Raw genomic sequence first — 12,579 nt, forward strand, 5'->3', positions numbered from 1 at the left:
GGAATGGACTGATATGTGAGGGCGACCTGACTATCCTCCAAAGACCAATGTGAAGAGAAATGAGAATATGACACACTGACCCTTGCAGGAGATGAGGCACTATGGGTGAATGTTTATCTAGGGTTTTGCGCCTGTTTTTAGGTGAAAGATTGGATTTTTCACCCTTTTACGAGCCAGTATACAATGGGTGAATATTTTTTAAAGGTAGGTTCACACGTACCGGATCCTCATTGGGTTTCTCGCTTCGTATTCGCAGCAAGATCCGCTGCGGATCCTTGCCCAGTAAACTATGGGCAGACAAACTTTCAGCAGGATGTACATCCCGCTGCGAGTTTGTCAGAAGCCTGCCTGGTTAACCCGGTGGCCCGGGAGCGTATACTTCACCTGGTCCCCGCTCCGGCTTGTTTTGGGGCTCCCGGTGTCTTCACGTCCCGCTCAGCCAATCAGTGTGCTGCGGCGGGGCAGCGCACTGATTGGCCGAGCGGGACGTGCCAGAAACCCCCGAAACAAGCCGGAGCGGGGACCAGGCTTCTGACGCTTCTGACAAACTCGCAGCGGGATGTACATCTTGCTGAGTTTGTCTGCCCATAGAGTTTACTAGGCAGGGATCTGCAGCGGGTTTCGCTGCGAATATGCAGCGAGAAATCCGCTGCGAATCCGGTATGGGTGAACGTACCCTAAATGTGACCTTTTTTGCCAGTTTTGAGCAGTCAATGAAAAATTCACATAATCTGGGATTTTTGCTCCATTTATCATTTGCGACTTTGTAATAAGTCGCACAAATAGGTCAATGCCTACGTCAGGTCAGTACCAGGTGATTTTGTGCAATTTTTTTTGCGAATATTCTATTCACAACACAAATTTATGAAAATCTTGTTAAATCTTGTTAAATTAGTCCTATTTGGCTTGGTAATAAAAGACAAATACTCCAAGACTTTTAGACTCCATAGTAAATGTCCCTGTAAGTTCCAGTTACACTTCACCTTTTTGAATATGACTGAAAACTAGAGATGGGCGAACTGCTCCGAGGTTTGGGTTCTTGCGAACCATCGGCTGTATCCATGTCTTCCAGACGGGACTCGGGCTTTCTCTACCTTCCCCACGGAATGGGAAGACAGCGGGACTCAAATGCCGATGGTTCTGGTTCTTCAGACCCCAAACCTCGGAGCAGTTTGCCCATCTCTACTGAAAAGAAGACATTGCATTAAATCAGTAGCTTGAATAAGTTTTTGACATAATCAGGCGCTCAGGTTGGGTTGTGCACATGGCTAGTTAATGGAAAATACAAGTTCCTCAAAGTGTAAGACTTAATGGATCTAAATGCATTCATTGTGTTTGTAATATTGGGACGCACATAAGAGAATGTGGAAAATTTGTAGGCGTCTAACAAAATTCTGCCCGCAGCAATAAGACTACTGTACATCAGTTCCACTTTACAGCAGCCAAGAATAATTGTAAGAGAAAGGTGTCATAACATCAATCTTGTCTCTGTCTTCTTAAAGAGGCTAGAAAAGCTAAATTGATTCTATGGTCCTCATTGTGCTTGCATTATGACAAATACTTAAAGAAGAAGTCCAGCAAAATTTTTTATTAAAGTATTGTATTGCCCCTTAAAAGTTATGCTATGTCCCTCCAGTGCTCTGTGTCCCTCTGGACTTCGGCGTACTTCTCCTTTAACCCCTAGGCAACCCTGGACGTACCAGTACGTCCAGAGCCGCCTCCATGTGGTCAGAGCGGGGCTGCGCTCTGAACCGCCGCGGTCCCGGGTGCCGCTCGTATCCCAGGACCGCGGCGGTTAGCGGGCACGGTCCGATCGCCGTGCCCGCTAAAACAGTAATCGCAGCAGCTGTCAAAGTTCACAGCTGCATCCGATTACTTGATGCAGCCCGTTCCCTGGTGTCTAGTGGGGAGTCCCGGAGGAGCGATCCACACATCTTACCCCGTCCGGGGTCAGTGCCGTAATGGCGCTGATCCCGGCTCGGCACTCGATTGCTTCCGGCTGCAGCAGCCGGAAACAATTGAATGCCTATCTCATCGATCTATGCTGCATATCTATGCAGCATAGATCTCAATGAGAGATCAGTGTGCATATACTAGAAGTCCCCCAGAGGGAATAACCCTAACCCCAGGGGGAATAACCCTAACCCCAGGGGGAATAACCCTAACCCCAGGGGGGCTTCTAGTATAAGTGTAAAAGTACAAATAAAAGTGTTATCAATAAAAAGCCCCCTCCCCTAATAAAAGTTTGAGTCACCCCCCTTTTCCCATGTTATAAATATAAATAAACACGTTTGCTATCGCCGCGTGCGTAATCGCCCAAACTATTAATTAATCACACTCCTAATCTCGCATGGTAAAAAAAATTAATAACCCCCTCCCCTAATAAAGTCCAAATCACCCCCCTTTTCCCATTTTATAAATAAAAATAAATAAACAAACAAACATGTTTGCTATCGCTGCATGCGTAATCACCAGAAATATTAATTTATTTAATTCCTGATCTCACACGGTAAACGGCGTCAGCGCCAAAAAATTCCAAAGTGCAAAATTGCGCATTTTTGGTCACATCAAATCCAGAAAAATTGTAATAAAAAGCGATCAAGAAGTCGTATATGCGCAATCAAGGTACCTATAGAAGGAACACATCATGGCGCAAAAAATGACACCTCATACAGCCCCATAGACCAAAGGATAAAAGCGCTATAAGCCTGGGAATGGAGCAATTTTTAGGAACATATATTTGTTAACAATGGTTTGAATTTTTTACAGGCCATCAGATACAATGAAAGTTATACATGTTACATATCATTGTAATCGTAACGACTTGAGGAACATACATAACAAGACAGTTTTACCCCAGGGCGAAGGGCGTAAAAACGAAAAATTACCAAATTAAAAAAATGCTTCTTTTTTTTTTCGATTTCACCACACTTTGAATTTTTTCCTGGTTATGCAGTGTACTTTATGAAAAAATTCAGCCTGTCATTGAGAAGTACAATTAGTGACGCAAGAATTAAGGGCTCATGTGGGTTTCTAGGTGGAAAAATGCAAGTGCTATGGCCTTTTAAGCACAAGGAGGAAAAAACGAAAACGCAAAAATTGAAATTGGCCCGGTCCTCTAAGGGTTAAAGGGAACCAATCACGCCGAATATGCCCCTAATGATAAGGACGCGTGCTGGTACATCACCCAGCACCCTTCCTAAACATCCCCATGTACCCTCAGTGCCCTCCTTGTTTATGTAGCAATCTTACATTTCTGAAGTCCCGCGCTGCATGGTAATTAGCTGTAAGTAGTCACAGTGGGCGTATGTAGTCACAGTCCAGGGTGGTTGTGAGCGCTGAAATCACGGCCGGAGCAGGTCTTCAAATATGCCCCTCTGGGCGTGATTACAGCGCTAACAACCGCCCAGGACCGTGACTACATACGCCCACTGTGACTTCTTACAGCTAATTACCATGCAGCGTGGGACTTCAGAAATGTAAGATTGAGGGTACAGGGGGATGTTTAGGAAGTGTGCTGGGTGATGTACCAGCACGTTTCCTTATCATTAGGGGCATATTCGGCGTAATAGGATAGGATATACAGCAGCTGATAAGTACTGGAAGTTGATGATTATTATTATTTTTTTGTGAACTATCCCTTTAACTGTAGAACGGCTATTTACTAGTGTTCCCTATTTCTATAACATGCTGTTTCTCTGCTTAGCCTTTGATACAGAGCTGGAAAGCTGTTCACAGTTAGGGTGGGTTCGTACTGAAGAATTCTCACGGATAATGTCCACGAAATTCCGTTGTCTGTCCGCGCGCCTTTCCGCCGGCTCCATAGACACCATTCTATGGGCCAGCATATTCTGCTATCCGCCAAAAGAAGTGACATGTCACTTCTTTCGGCAGATAGTGGAATACGCCGGCCCATAGAATGGTGTCTATGGAGCCGGCGGAAAGGTGCGCGGCCGTGCGCGCGGACAGACATCGGGATTCTGCGGACATTATCCGCAAGAATTTCTCAGTATGAACCCACCATTAAAGGGGTTATCCAGCGCTACAAAAACATGGCCACTTTCTTCTAGAGACAGCCCCACTCTTGTCTCCAGCATGGGTGCAGGTTTTTCTGCTCTGTTCCATTGAAGTGAATGGAGCTTAATAAACCACACCTGAGCTGGAGACAAGAATGGTGTTGTCTCTGAAAGAAAGTGGCCATGTTTTTGTAGCACTGGATAACCCCTTTAATTATAGTAAATCATAGCGCACCAAGCTCGATCGAGCACTAACTAGATTGTCTAGAACATGGAACTTTGCACTCAAACTAATAGGCAGTTAAACATCAATACACTATACACTGTCTGAAAGCGGGGCAGTATATAGTGTATTGATGTTTAACTGCCCATTAGTTTGAGTGCAAAGTTCCATCTTGGATGATAACCTGAATTCAGCACATTAAAGAGACTGTACCGTCTCAATTTTCCTTTACTAATTAGGGCCAAATACTAAAAATTGTCACCCTGCTGTTGCCGTATAATAGTGCAGACACTCCTACAATCCCCTTTGCTTGCATGTACAGTCAAAACCTGAGTGCTAACCTATAGAGATGATCGAACATTGGAAAATCTTAGGTTCTATAGAACTCGAACCTTATTAAACCTTCCGCATTTGATTCCCTATGCCTTCCCGGTCTGTAGGGAAGGAGGAGACAGCCCGGGTACCGCCTGGAATTCCGGGATTCAGCCTATTACCTTAATGCGGAAGGTTCAACAAGGTTCGAGTTCAATCGAACCTAAGATTTTCCGATGTTCGATCATCTCTACTAACCTATTAATTGGCTCAAAGTGAACCTGTCACCTAGAAAAAATGTAGCAACCACAATGCAACACACTCAAGGTACCTGTATTTTACATGTCCTGTCCTGGTCGAAATATGCAGAAAAGCAAGTTTCGGGGCCACTGTGAAGAGTCATTGAGGCATGGCCAGGCTGTAACTCCTCCCTCTGCTCTCCATCACTGCCCCTCCCTCTTAGATTGACACACAGGGCTGAAGGAATCTGGTGCATGCACTTTGTATTTAGATTCTGAGACACGCGGTGCACCTGACAGCCCCAGCATTACACACACACTCACCACACATGCCGATATCCTGTATATAATTATTCGCATGAAAGGTTTTGTATCTGCACAAGCAGAGGGAATACATGAAAATGTTGTGTTGGATCAGTCCCCAGAAATATATAAAATATACATAGAATCAGATGTCGGAGAGAATTCGTGCAGTGGCCCTGCTGAGCTACTAGGCAGGAAATGTCTCTTTTTAGATTACAGGAACCAGAACAGGATGGAAGAAGGACGTGAAAGTCTTACAAATATAGAAGTGAAACAAAAGATGTTTAAAGGTGTAGTTCAGCAAAAAAAAAAAAAAAAAAAGATTTTAAATTAACTGGTGCCAGAGATTTGTAATTTACTTCTTTTGAAAAATCTCCTATCTTCCAGTACTTATCAGTTGCTGTATATCCTGCAGGAAGTTATGTAGTTAGAGATGAGCGAACCTGGAGCATGCTCGAGTCGATCTGAACCCGAACTTTCGGCATTTGATTAGCGGTGGCTGCTGAAGTTGGATAAAGCCCTAAGGCTATGTGGAAAACCTGAATATAGTCATTGGCTGTATCCATGTTTTCCAGACAACCTTAGAGCTTTATCCAACTTCAGCAGCCCCCGCTAATCAAATGCCGATCGTTCGGGTTCGGATCGACCCTAACCCGGTTCGCTCATCTTTAGATGTATTCTTTCCAGTCTGAAGAGCAGTAGAGGTTTTCTATGGGGATTTATTACTGGTCTGGGGTGGGCAGTTCCTGACATGGACAGAGGTGGCAGCAGGGAACACTGGCACCAGTTGATTTGGATGATTTTTATTAATTTTTTTCTGAACTACCCCTTTATCCCCTTAACGACGCATGACGGCTATACCCGTCATGCGGCCATTAAGGGGGATAAGAGAGGGCTCCCAGCGTGAGCCCTCTCTGCAGCCCGTGGTCCCCGGTTGCTATGCGCAGCCAGGGACTGCAGGTCTTAGCCGCCACGGCCGGCTAATTAACTATTCAAATGCAGCTGTCAAAGCTGACAGCTGGATTTGAATAGTGACTGTGCCCTATGTCCCTGGTGTCTAGTGGGGGATCCGTTGTAGTGAGCCGGCCGGGGGTCAACGTCGGAATGACGCTGATCCCGGCTCGGCAATCCATTCAGATGGTCTGCAGCAGAAAATTATAATACACAGCATTGATCTCAATGGGAGATCAGTGCTGTGTATATAGAAGCCAGGAGGCTTCTAATTACTATATGTGGAAAAAAAATTGTGTTTTTATTAATAAATAACCCCCTCCCCTAATAAGGCTATGTTCACACTACGTATATTTCTGGCCGCATATTTTTCGCGGCCGGACATATACGTGTAAAACTCCGGCCGGAATTTACGCAAGTTGTGGCCGGCTACGTACGGTCCGGTAGTCTACTTACGCTTCCCAAACGGCGTACGTAACTATCTGACAGCGGTATTTTACTTGGATATCTTCGGCTAGCCCCGGACACCCCACAGAACCTTTTGGATCGGCAAAACAAAGTGTAAAAAAGAAGAAATCACCACTCCGCACAGGACCGCATGTTACGCTACGGGCGTAAGTTACAGCATTTCCGTCCCGAAACAATGGTCTGGTTCTTTTTTTACGGCGCCGCATACGATCCCGGCGTAAGTTCGTACGCAGTGTGAACTGTGCAGCCGTAGATCGTATACTTTTCATTGTACGCAAACTACGTAGATCTCTGGCCGCTTATTCACGGAGCGCGCTACGGCCGGAAACTTACATAGTATGAACGTAGCCTAAAAGTCCAAATCACTCCCCTTTTCCCAATTTATAAATAAAAATAAATAAACAAACAAACATGTTTGGTATCGCCGCGTGCGTAATCACCATAAATATTAATTAATTTAATTCATGATCCCTCACGGTAAAGGGCGTAAGCGCAAAAAAATTACAAAGTGCAAAACTGCACATTATTGATCGCATCAAATCCAGAAAAATTTAATAAAAAGTGATCAAAAAGTCGCATATGCGCAATCAAGGTACCGATAGAAAGAACACATCATGGCGCAAAAAAATGACACCTCACACAGCCCCATAGACCAAAGGATAAAAGCGTTATAAGCCTGGGAATGGAGCGGTTTTAAGGAACGTTTATTTTCTGTAAAAGGTTTTATTTTTTTTCCGAGCCATCAATGAATGTAAAAGTTATTTATGTTACATATCGTTTTTATCGTACCGACTTGAGGAACATATATAACATATCAGTTTTTCCATAGGACACACGGCATAAAAACCAAGCCCCCGCAAAGAAAATAAATTGCGTGGGTTTTTTTTTCAATTTCACTGCGCATATAATTTTTTTCTGGTTTTGTAGCATATTTTATTCAAAAATTCAGCCTGTCATTGCAAAGTACAATTAGTGACGCAAAAAATAAGGGCTCATGTGGGTCCGTAGGTGTAAAAATGCAACTGCTATGGCCTTATATACACAAGAAGGAAAAAATGAAAACACAAAAACGAACATTAGCCCGGTCCTTAAGGGGTTAAATATGAAGAACGGTATATATATATATGTGGTGCAAATTTCTGTACAATAATTGTTGGTTATCCAACCAGTCAAAATACCAATTGTGCAGTTTTACCTCCTTGCCCTAACAGCTATCTAACTCTGTCAGATTGTGAGTGCGAATTGCAGCTGACAATCTCCATACGGACAGTGAACTGCTGCTGCTACATTAAATATGCTGCCATTCTTTGGATCGCTGTTTGTTTTTTTTTGTGTGTTTGTTTGTTTTTTTTGTTTTTTTAAGAAATCCATCATTTTTACCACCTATCCTTCACATAGCTGATTAAGTATTTTAGTGGGGGAACTCCTTTAATAGCCACCATTGTATTTAGGCGTGCCCTTTTTTACACAGGACGTTATTCTAATTCCTGTAGAGTGATTGCAAATAAAAGTTAATTACACAAAACGTGTCAAACAGGATTCCATGTAGATATAGATGTCTCATTTTCGTATTTGAAGGGAATCTGTCAGTAGGTTTTTGGCACCTTAAGTGGAGGCAGCATAAACTAGTAAAAGAAATGCTGAACAGTAAGGTGTATAACTCACATCATGTTGTTCAGCTGTTCTCCTGATATGCAGGAGAACAAACTCTATGCTAAACCACCCCCTCCACCCTCCAACTGCTGATTGACAGCTGTCTACCTATACACAGTATATATACACAGTATGGAAAGACAACTGCCAATCTGCAGCCTTTGGACAGAGTGTGCTGATGATCATGAATATCTAGGACTATTGAGCGCACACACAGGTAAGTTGTGTAAATGCAAGCTGAGCACGTCTTCCTCTTCCTGAGGATCTATACAGTTTCAGAAATTAAAATGAAGGTTACCCTCTTATCTCTGGCCATCCATGTGTAACATGTTATCAATAACAGCAGTTCACTGTTTAGAACAGGGCTGATTTGGGATATGACCCCTTTTCTGCTGTGTTGCTCATTATTTGACTACGTTCTGCTCATTCGTGGTCAACCATGCTTTTGAGTCCTGCACAAGAGCAGTGTATGTCCGGCAAATTAGCAGAACGTAGTCACGTAATGACTCCTTCCTGCTCATTCAAGTCAATGTGGCCGTCATGTGGACGTCGGCAGCACGTAAGCATCCTTTTTTCACTGATTCTTGACGTGTAGCCCAATGTGGGGACAAAAAGGAGATGTGAACATACCCTTATCTGTATGCATAAGGCTGAGTTCACACGGAGTAAAACAGGGGGAATCCCGCCAGGCTCCGTGTCATACTGGCAGTCTATGGAAAGCATTGTGCACCTCCTCTCTCCGTGCCTCTCTGCTCGGAAGAATTGACTTGTCCATTCTTCCGCACAGAGAGAGGAGGTGCGCAGGCCCTCCCATAGACTGCCAATATGAGACCGGAGGCTGTCAGCATTCTGCGGCGGAGAATTCCGCTACGGAATTCCTCCAGTTTTACTCTGTGTGAACTGGCCCTAAGGGCCCTATTCCACGGGACGATTATCGTTTGGATAATCGTTAACGATTAACGATCTCAAACGACCGCTATTGCGAAAGACCTGAAAACGTTCACTCATTTCCATGGAACGATAATCGTTACTTATGATCGTAATTGCGATCGTTTCTCTTCGCTATTTATTCGCTATTGCGTTCGTATCTATTGAGAACGACCAAACGATGTCTTATTCAATGCGAACGATTTGCGAACGAGCAACGATAAAAATAGGTCCAGGTCTTATTAAACGATCAACGATTTCTCGTTCGGTCGTTAATCGTTAACTGCATTTGAACCGAACGATTATCGTTCAGATTCGAACGATTTAACGATAATCTGAACGATAATCGTCCCGTGGAATAGGGCCCTTAGGCTTGGAGTGCTCAAGATACCTGCAGGCATATCTGTATAGTAAGTGCATTCTTTACAAGCCGCACACCCCGTTTAATCAGTAGTAGAAGTTGATGAGATACTCCTAACAGGGCCGCTTTAACCAGAGGGCACATGGTGCACGTGCAGCGGGCCCACTGGTTAAAGGGGCCCCCCCGAGCAGGCCGGCCGTTGCTATGTGCGACCAATGCGGTCGCACAGGGCTCCGGCCACCAGCCTGTCAGGGGGGAGCGCCATGGATGGGTAATCTACTTACCCCTCCATGGCACCGCCTGCAGGGCCCCCCGTTTGCCGCTGCCCCCGCCCGCTGCTGCTCCGGCGCTGCAGCAGCAGCGACACTGACAGAGAGAGAGCCATTGGCTCCCTCCCTGTCAGTCCCTCTTGTGGCCGCACTCTCCCTCTAGCGCCCGACGTCACTGGAGCGTCGGCGCGAGGGTAAGGGGAGTGCAGCCTCTTGTGACCGCAGGAAGTGCGGCCACAAGAGAGAAGAGAAGAGGAACGCATGGACCTAGGTGAGTAAGTGTTTGTTTTTTTCAATGTTATATGGGAGGGGGAGCTATATACTATTGGGGAGCACAAGGGGCTATATACTATGGGGGGGCACAGGGGGCTATATACTATGGGGGAGGACAGGGGGCTATATACTATGGGGGGGCACAGGGGGCTATATACTACTAGGGAGCACAGGGGGCTATATACTATGGGGGAGGACAGGGGGCTATATACTATGGGGGGGCACACGGGGCTATATACTATGGGGGAGGACAGGGGGCTATATACTATAGGGGAGGACAGGGGGCTATATACTATGGGGGAGCACAGGGAGCTATATACTATGGGGGGCACAGGGGGCTATATACTATGGGGGAGCACAGGGGGCTATATACTATGGGGGAGGACAGGGGGCTATATACTATGGGGGGGGCACAGGGGGCTATATACTATGGGGGAGGACAGGGGGCTATATACTATAGGGGAGGACAGGGGCTATATACTATGGGGGAGCACAGGGAGCTCTATACTATTGGGAGCACAGGGGAGCTATATACTATGGGGGGGCACAGGGGGCTATATACTATGAGGGAGCACAGGGGGCTATATACTATGGGGGAGGACAGGGGGCTATATACTATTGGGGAGCACAGGGGGCTATATACTATGGGGGAGGACAGGGGGCTATATACTATGGGGGAGGACAGGGGGCTATATACTATGGGGGAGCACAGGGGGCTATATACTATGGGGGAGCACAGGGGGCTATATACTACTGGGGAGCACAGGGGGCTATATACTACTGGGGAGCACAGGGGAGCTATATACTATGGGGGAGCACAGGGGGCTATATACTATGGGGGAGCATGGGGGGCTATATACTACTGGGGAGCACATGGGGCTATATACTACTGGGGAGCACAGGGGAGCTATATACTATGGGGGAGCACAGGGGGCTATATACTATGGGGGAGCACAGGGGGCTATATACTACTGGGGAGCACAGGGGAGCTATATACAATGGGGGAGCACAGGGGGCTATATACTATGGGGGAGCACAGGGGAGCTATATACTATGGGGGAGCACAGGGGAGCTATATACTATGGGGGAGCACAGGGGAGCTATATACTATGGGGGAGCACAGGGGAGCTATATACTGTGGGGGAGCACAGGGGAGCTATATACTACTGGGGAGCACAGGGGAGCTATATACTATGGGGGAGCACAGGGGGCTATATACTACTGGGGAGCACAGGGGGCTATATACTACTGGGGAGCACAGGGGAGCTATATACTATGGGGGAGCACAGGGGAGCTATATACTATGAGGGAGCACAGGGGGCTATATACTATGGGGGAGGACAGGGGGCTATATACTATTGGGGAGCACAGGGGGCTATATACTATGGGGGAGCACAGGGGGCTATATACTATGGGGGAGGACAGGGGGCTATATACTATGGGGGAGCACAGGGGGCTATATACTATGGGGGAGCACAGGGGGCTATATACTATGGGGGAGCACAGGGAGCTATATACTACTGGGGAGCACAGGGGGCTATATACTACTGGGGAGCACAGGGGAGCTATATACTATGGGGCAGCACAGGGGGGTATATACTACTGGGGAGCACATGGGGCTATATACTACTGGGGAGCACAGGGGAGCTATATACAATGGGGGAGCACAGGGGGCTATATACTATGGGGGAGCACAGGGGAGCTATATACTATGGGGGAGCACAGGGGGCTATATACTATGGGGGAGCACAGGGGAGCTATATACTATGGGGGAGCACAGGGGAGCTATATACTGTGGGGGAGCACAGGGGAGCTATATACTGTGGGGGAGCACAGGGGAGCTATAAACTATGGGGGAGCACAGGGGAGCTATATACTATGGGGGAGCACAGGGGGCTATATACTACTGGGGAGCACAGGGGAGCTATATACTATGGGGGAGCACAGGGGAGCTATATACTATGGGGGAGCACAGGGGAGCTATATACTATGGGGGAGCTATATACTATGGGGAGCACAGGGGACTATATACTATTGGGGAGCACAGGGGGCTATATACTATGGGGGAGCACAAAGGAGCTATATACTATGGGGGAGCACAGGGAGCTATATACTATGGGGGAGCACAGGGGAGTTATATACTATGGGGGAGCACAGGGGAGTTATATACTATGGGGGAGCACAGGGGGCTATATACTATGGGGGAGCACAGGGGAGCTATATACTATGGGGGAGCACAGGGGACTATATACTACTGGGGAGCACAGGGGTCTATATACTATGGGGAGCACAGGGGTCTATATACTATGGGGAGCACAGGGGAGCTATATACTATGGGGGAGCACAGGGGAGCTATATACTATGGGGGAGCACAGGGGAGCTATATACTATGGGGGAGCACAGGGGAGCTATATACTATGGGGGAGCACAGGGGAGCTATATACTATGGGGGAGCTATATACTATGGGGAGCACAGGGGACTATATACTATTGGGGAGCACAGGGGGCTATATACTATGGGGGAGTACAAAGGAGCTATATACTATGGGGGAGCATAGGGAGCTATATACTATGGGGGAGCACA

Source organism: Dendropsophus ebraccatus, chromosome 7 (genome assembly GCF_027789765.1).
Source record: "Dendropsophus ebraccatus isolate aDenEbr1 chromosome 7, aDenEbr1.pat, whole genome shotgun sequence".
Classification (NCBI taxonomy): domain Eukaryota; kingdom Metazoa; phylum Chordata; class Amphibia; order Anura; family Hylidae; genus Dendropsophus; species Dendropsophus ebraccatus.